General features: G+C 33.6%; 1 non-coding gene across 1 annotated transcript; it reads right to left on the bottom strand.

The window, feature by feature from the left end:
* Positions 1-6,043: 6,043 nt before the first annotated feature.
* TRNAA-CGC (transfer RNA alanine (anticodon CGC)) lies at positions 6,044-6,115 on the bottom strand. Its single transcript has one exon. It is a non-coding gene; the product is annotated as a tRNA-Ala (tRNA).
* Between the last annotated feature and the right edge of the window lie 2,533 nt (positions 6,116-8,648).

Here is an 8,648-nt window from a genome sequence, read left to right as displayed (position 1 = left end):
GTTTGAGTTGCACAATGGGCAGTTAGGGGACTGATATATTCCAATTCTATGCAGGTGTTTGGCCAAACAATCATGGCCGGTAAATGCAGCTACAGACGATTTTCGTGGTAAATCGGGATTATGATGCAGAGAGTTCCATTTTTTCCCTTGGGATTGTGTTATCAAATTTTGTTTGTTGAAGTCTAAGTATGTAGATTTAATAAATCTCTTCACAGAGTAATACGTAGATTTAGTAACAGGTCTGTAAGTAGCAGTGCTGCCCTTCTTTGCTAAAGCATCCGCATTCTCGTTTCCCAGGATTCCACAATGGGATGGTATCCATTGGAATACAATTCTTTTATTGAGTGATATTAATTGAGAGAGCATTTTAGTTATTTCTGCTGTTTGAGATGAAAGTGTGTGTTCAGAGACTATTGATAGAATAGCTGCTTTGGAGTCTGACAATATAACTGCATTCTTAAATTTATTGATGTGGCATAGAAGATTCCTGAAACTTTCACTTATTGCAGTGATTTCTCCATCAAAACTTGTTGTTCCATATCCAAGAGATCTATAACATCTGTTAGTGTTGTTCGCCATTATCAAGAACAGAAAACATTTCTAAATGTTCAGAGTGAATTCTTTCTTCAATTTTTTAAGAATGTTTTTCTGGAAAATTTGTGAATTTCATTTTTCATTGTATGGCTCCAATTCAAGTTTTGAAAGAGACTTTCAGATGATGGAGATACAGTGGCAAGATGAAAGAAACAGATTATTACCCACTTCTGTAAAGGGAGTACATTTTACAGAGCACAACTTTAAAGTAGATTTTCATAATATCTTTAAAAAAAAAAAAAAAAGTAATAATTTTGTCCTAATGTATTCAATTTGGCCTTTAAATTGTTGTTTAGATTCAGTTACATGAATGGAGTTGTGGATCATGGTAACAACACCTCCACCCCCCTCCATCCTATTGGAGTACTGAATTCACCTAAATGCTTACTGTGCACCAGAGAAGAGGACATGGAGATGGAGCACCTGGCTAATTGTGAAACTCTTAGGACATTTTTGGACCTTCCATCAAAATATTGGGAAGCAAGAAGGATGATGACTTCATTGTTAAATCCAGAGCATTAAAAAAAAAAAAAACACATACACACACACGCGCACGCACGCACGCGCGAGCACGCACACACACACACACACACACACACACCCCCTCCCTCTATCTTCACGAAGCAGATTAAAAATTTTGTAGTCAGCAAATTTGTAAAATTTTAAAATATCAGCAATCTGAAAAGATTCTTGTATGCATATTATAGAAGGCTTTTTGTCCTGAACTTCTTGCGTTAATAAATCCATTTTGTTTCTTAAAGACGTAGAGTTCCATTGTAAAATTTTTAGAGTGTCTATATCTTTTTCGTTAATGTTGCCTTTTCGTTTTAATTCTCGGTCTTTAAATGTACTACCCAATGAGACATGGAATTTATTCTTTTTTTTTAGCCTCATTTTTTATATTACAGAGAATGGATTTTGCTTCTGCATTGGACTGACACCACATTTCAATCCTTTTGGTATTATAGTTGCCTCTTTGTCTCATTATATGGTTCTTTTCAATATTGAACTTGGCTCTGATTGACTGGATGGTGAGACTTTTGGTGTTCCAAATAAGTACTTTAGTACGATTCTTGGCATCTCTCAGTGCAGTCCCTACCCGGAGATCCGATTGAGGGACTATTTTACCTCTGGAGAAAGTGAAAATATAGTGGGACTGCATTGGTGTTAATGCAGCTTCTGTGGGTATCTCTTTGTTACTTGTTAGCTTAAACAACAAGTTTAAGCCCCCTCACCATGACAAGGTGAGTACCGGTACCCATTGTACAAGAGAAACCAAATGACCTGGAAATGTACAAAAACTTGCCCAGACATGTTCAAACATTTTTAACAGGAGCCAGAACAGGTCACATTGTCACTCAATTGTACCTACACCTATTTCACCTTTCTGATAATCCTACTTGTCTGTGGTGTAATAATCATGATGAAGATCTGGAACACATTCTTCTATACTGTCGATCCATAAACCACAAAAGAAGTAAATTAAAATCATCAGTACCAGTTGCAGAAGACACAGCCCTGCAGTATATATTGACTACACCCCAACTCTGGCTACTAGCAACAGGCATCTATAATGAACACCGATCAAAATACCCCTCATTTCTCGTGAAAAACAACAACTGAATAGACTACAGTGGACTTTTTGTTGTCAGCAAACAGCTGGATACATTAAGAAGATTGATTGATCTCAACAGATGGAGAATTTCTCAATGATGCCGTATTGAAATGGCTGCTTCACAATTAGTTCATGTAGCAAGTCCTTGTGAATGGAGATGCACGCCAATGATGTTAATCTCCCTTGTGTAATTGAATTGCAAAGATTTGACTTTATGCAGCTGAGTGCAGAAAAACTTCGCTCCACTGAAAGGCTTCTTGATGGTATTGTCACAGTGAGAGAAAAGAGCCTACAGGTTTCTTCAAATATGTCTTTGTTTCCTCTTAAAAGTTTTAGTGCTTGTATCAGAGGAATATTCTGGTACTCATGATCTGCATAGAGAAGCTCTAGTTCTGTTCTGAAATGACTTACCTTGAACAAATTTGGGAAGGTGTTTTGTAGAGTGGAGAGAGCATTAGTGGGAAAAATTGTTGAATACTGAAGGAATTTTAAAGTATCGGCAAGAGAGCAAAACTGAAGCTGTTCAATGTCTTGAAATCTAGTGTTAACTTGCGTCAGAATGCCGTCAAATATTTAAAAAAATAATTGTACCGGTACCTTATTTCTAAAAATATTTCACCTTCTGACAGTTTAACATATTTCCACCCTGAAAATTCACCTCCTAGTGTAGGCTTTAAAAAAAACTGACAAAAATCTGTTCTTTTTTGTTTGATCAAATGATAAGTATTACTGTATTTAATTGTTTCTAACAAAAAATAATGTCCAGTGATTTCTTTTGATAAATATTAAATAAAATGCCTAGTGATCTGAAAAATCTCATTGAAAACAATAACAAGAAATGCAAATCTTTTAATCATAATATAACCAGCAAGAAATTTTTGTACTTTATAATAATGAATTAATATTATCCATACCCAAACGAATCAGGCTGTACAATAGAAGAAAATGAAATCTTTTACCCTATACCGGAATATAATATGTATGCATTGTACAAAATCAGACAAATAGTTATTGGTATTTCTGTTGGAATATAAAAGGAAGCAATTTTAAAATTTGAATGAAGAAGTGAACACAATCAAATACATAGCACAAGAAAATGGTTACAACCCAAACATAATAGACAACATCATAAGGAAGACAAAACAAAAACCAACAAACACAAAAACACACAAAACACAACACAAACATAAGAAATACATCACACTAACATACGAAAACAAAAACACACACAAGATCGCATCCTCATTCAGAAAACAGAAATATAACATAGCATACAGAACAGAAAACACACTACAAAGACATCTCAACACACAAACAACACAAACAAATAAATACAACCACACAGGCGTATACAAACTCACATGCAATAGTTGCGACAGTTTCTATATTGGACAGACAGGCAGATCATTCCAAACTCGATACAAAGAACACATTAAAGCAATAACCAGAGGACACAATACATCTACATATGCCGAACACATAACTAATGCTAACCACACATACAATAACATAAATACAGACATGGAAATCCTACACATACATCCCAAAAACCAAAAACTCAACACACTAGAACAATATGAAATATACAGACACACTAAAACACACCCTGATCAAATTCTCAACACACAGATCAATTTCAGAACACACACACTATTTGACACAACTCATCACACGAACGTACCCACACAATACGCAGCGAAGTTGAGATAGCACAGAGATCTAGTAGGCTCTGAGGATGGTGTCAAGTAACACCGAAACAGCTGTTAGCCACACATGCTTACATAATTAACAAGAGTAAGATCGCCATTTAATCAATTGTTTGATAGATTGTCTGATAAAAAATGAATTCATTTTAAAAATGGTCAAATATCAGTATTTTCTTCTAACACAAAATAAAAATAATATTATTTTTTAAGGAATGTAGTTGAAAGAGCATGATATTGTAAACATGAGTTTCAGCAATAAAATAAAAGAGAGAGAACATGAGAAAGTTAACAAGTTTATGAGTTATGAGGGAAACGCTTCATCACTGCACTGTGAACTGCCACCATTTTTAATTTTGAAAAAAAAATATATATATATATATTTTTTTTAATCTTAAGAATATTTTTTTCATATAGCAGAAGGACAGTGTTTTACACATACCAATATTCATTATTGTACAAGATACAGTAACAGAGGAAAAAAATGTTGAATATTTCCAAAAATTTTAGTGCTGTAAGCTGTAGCTAACCCTTAAGTATTTGATGAGTTTTCAGTTGAAATTAAATCTGTTTCTTGAAATGAATTTTTAGTTTCAGAAATTGCATTTTGCATTTTTAGAAATCGATATTGTATTTATAAAAAAATAATTTAATATTCTTTATTCTCTTTTAGCACTATCTGCATTCCAGTAGCATAGACCTACTTATTATTAAAGGCTTCTTCAGGTTTAGAATAAGAAATATCACTAATCCCTTCTGGTAATAAGACTTTTTGAATACCGGTACATGTTTCTTTCGGTTTTAGGCTTGGTTGTTCTCACTCCCACTACCCTAATGATATTACTCGTAACTCTGCCATTATTTGCCCCGACTTTAGAGTTTGTTACTGTAAAAGTTGAGGCTCTTGAAAATGTCATAAAATTATTTGAGGTCTTCAAGTTCTGAAATATTTTGAGTAGGAGTAATGTTAGAAGCCAAATTGCTTCTGATTAGTAATCTAGAAAAATGTTTATAATTTGTTTTAAACTTTGTGCTTTGATTTTGAAAACTTTTTTTCTGAACATCTTCATTTTATTTAAAAAATTTAAACAATTTTTTAAATAGTTTTCATTGTGTTTCTGTTGGTAATTTACAATTTTTTAAGACACCGAAGAATTATGGCCATGTATTAAGGGGAGAGGATGGTATTTTTGATGAAAAATGACTAAATTAAAAAAAAATATATATTCTTTAAAATACTCTGTGATGTGTGTGGATCGCCATTTTTAAATTCCCTGCGTTATGGATTTTTAAATCACTCGCCCACTTTTATTGTTGTTTCCAATAAATTAAATTTTCAAAAAAATTTTTTTTTCTTTAAAATACCCTTTGATATGTGTGGAATGCATTGCATAACATTTTGTGGGTATTTGTGCCCTTATCGGATGTTGAGACGTCATTTTTAAACTTCCTGCGCTGTGGATTTTTAAATCACATGCCCGCTTTTATCAGTTTCCAGTAACTTAATTTTTTTTGCTACATTGCCAGACAAAAATGGATATAATTTCTGAACTATTAAAGATACATGCATGAAATTTAGAACACACATTCTTTAGACTATTAGGAAACTTTTCTCTGTAACAGAATTTTGTTAATTGATTTCATTTTAAAAATACGTCCGTTTCTTTGCAAGAAAGGAAATCAGAAAATTGTTATTAAATTTTAATTGTTTATTTTACAAACGTAGGGACTAATATCAAAATTCTGTTACAGACAGTTTGTAGAGCATGCTTTTGCAAATACATTGCAAAAACTGTTTGAATATATCTTTAAAAACGGTTTAGATATATCGGTTTTAGTACAATCCTGCATTGGGTATATATTTTTTTCAAATTTGGGCCCCCAAATAATTTTTTTTTTCAAAATACTTTTATTTGGTTGAGTTGCCACAGCTATGAGCTCTCTACATACAAAAAATTAATAATTTACACCAAATAGGAAAAAAGTTAAAAAAAATACCATCCTCTCCCCTTAAAACTTTCATTAATTTTTGTCCCATTTTTCCGTCTAGTGTAGGGGTCCTTCAGCCATTTTCTAAACTCATTTCTAACTTGGACGATGTGTTGTATTGAAACATGGAATGTAAAAGTAATGGAGGAGCTGGGATTTGAACCCAGGACTTTCTGCATGCGAAGCAGACACTCTACCACTGAGTTACACCCCCACACACAGCAGGGTGAGGCAATCACAGATCACGGAGGTAATCTACACGAATTGCAGCCTTTTGCCACAAGATGGTGCGAACTGTATGTTCAAATAACACCTCCCATCTAGTGGACAAATTTTTAATGACTTCAAAATCGATTCTAGTTATGATGTGCATCTCACAGATGTCACAGTTATTTGTCCTTGGGGCCCTTCAAGGGCTTTGGCGCCACGGATTGTTTGTATCGTTAAGAAATCTATACCAATAATAAATCTGCAACCGAAATTTTTCTGGTAATTTTCGATTTTCCAAAAATAATGAGTGTCAACATGTATAATTAATCATCCTGAAACCAAAAATCGCTTTTTTGAAATTTTTATTTGTATGTCTGTCTGTCTGGATGGATGGATGGATGTTTGTTACCTTTTCATGCGATAATGGCTGAACCGATTTATATGAAAATTGGAATATAAATTAAGTTCGTTGTAACTTACATTATAGGCTATATGGCATTCAAAATACTTTATTTAAAAGGGGAGTTATAAGGGGGCCTGAATTAAGTGCGTTGTAACTTACATTATAGGCTATATGGCATTCAAAATACTTTATTTAAAAGGGGAGTTATAAGGGGGCCTGAATTAAGTGCGTTGTAACTTACATTATAGGCTATATGGCATTCAAAATACTTTATTTAAAAGGGGAGTTATAAGGGGGCCTGAATTAAGTGCGTTGTAACTTACATTATAGGCTATATGGCATTCAAAATACTTTATTTAAAAGGGGAGTTATAAGGGGGCCTGAATTAAGTGCGTTGTAACTTACATTATAGGCTATATGGCATTCAAAATACTTTATTTAAAAGGGGAGTTATGAGGGGGCCTGAATTAAGAGCGTTGTAACTTACATTATAGGCTATATGGCATTCAAAATACTTTATTTAAAAGGGGAGTTATAAGGGGGCCTGAATTAAGTGCGTTGTAACTTACATTATAGGCTATATGGCATTCAAAATACTTTATTTAAAAGGGGAGTTATAAGGGGGCCTGAATTAAGTGCGTTGTAACTTACATTATAGGCTATATGGCATTCAAAATACTTTATTTAAAAGGGGAGTTATAAGGGGGCCTGAATTAAGTGCGTTGTAACTTACATTATAGGCTATATGGCATTCAAAATACTTTATTTAAAAGGGGAGTTATAAGGGGGCCTGAATTAAGTGCGTTGTAACTTACATTATAGGCTATATGGCATTCAAAATACTTTATTTAAAAGGGGAGTTATGAGGGGGCCTGAATTAAGTGCGTTGTGACTTACATTATAGGCTATATGGCATTCAAAATACTTTATTTAAAAGGGGAGTTATAAGGGGGCCTGAATTAAGTGCGTTGTAACTTACATTATAGGCTATATGGCATTCAAAATATTTTATTTAAAAGGGGAGTTATAAGGGGGCCTGAATTAAGTGCGTTGTAACTTACATTATAGGCTATATGGCATTCAAAATACTTTATTTAAAAGGGGAGTTATAAGGGGGCCTGAATTAAGTGCGTTGTAACTTACATTATAGGCTATATGGCATTCAAAATACTTTATTTAAAAGGGGAGTTATAAGGGGGCCTGAATTAAGTGCGTTGTAACTTACATTATAGGCTATATGGCATTCAAAATACTTTATTTAAAAGGGGAGTTATAAGGGGGCCTGAATTAAGTGCGTTGTAACTTACATTATAGGCTATATGGCGTTCAAAATACTTTATTTAAAAGGGGAGTTATAAGGGGGCCTGAATTAAGTGCGTTGTAACTTACATTATAGGCTATATGGCATTCAAAATACTTTATTTAAAAGGGGGGTTATAAGGGGGCCTGAATTAAGTGCGTTGTAACATACATTATAGGCTATATGGCATTCAAAATACTTTATTTAAAAGGGGAGTTATAAGGGGGCCTGAATTAAGTGCGTTGTAACTTACATTATAGGCTATATGGCATTCAAAATACTTTATTTAAAAGGGGGGTTATAAGGGGGCCTGAATTAAGTGCGTTGTAACTTACATTATAGGCTATATGGCATTCAAAATACTTTATTTAAAAGGGGAGTTATAAGGGGGCCTGAATTAAGTGCGTTGTAACTTACATTATAGGCTATATGGCATTCAAAATACTTTATTTAAAAGGGGAGTTATAAGGGGGCCTGAATTAAGTGCGTTGTAACTTACATTATAGGCTATATGGCATTCAAAATACTTTATTTAAAAGGGGAGTTATAAGGGGGCCTGAATTAAGTGCGTTGTAACTTACATTATAGGCTATATGGCATTCAAAATACTTTATTTAAAAGGGGAGTTATAAGGGGGCCTGAATTAAGTGCGTTGTAACTTACATTATAGGCTATATGGCATTCAAAATACTTTATTTAAAAGGGGAGTTATAAGGGGGCCTGAATTAAGTGCGTTGTAACTTACATTATAGGCTATATGGCATTCAAAATACTTTATTTAAAAGGGGAGTTATAAGGGGGCCTGAATTAAGTGCGTTGTAACTTACATTATAG

Source organism: Periplaneta americana, chromosome 2 (genome assembly GCF_040183065.1).
Source record: "Periplaneta americana isolate PAMFEO1 chromosome 2, P.americana_PAMFEO1_priV1, whole genome shotgun sequence".
Taxonomy (NCBI): Eukaryota; Metazoa; Arthropoda; class Insecta; order Blattodea; family Blattidae; genus Periplaneta; species Periplaneta americana.
Note: the sequence above shows the minus strand (reverse complement) of the source record. Positions and strands in the feature narration are given on the sequence as shown.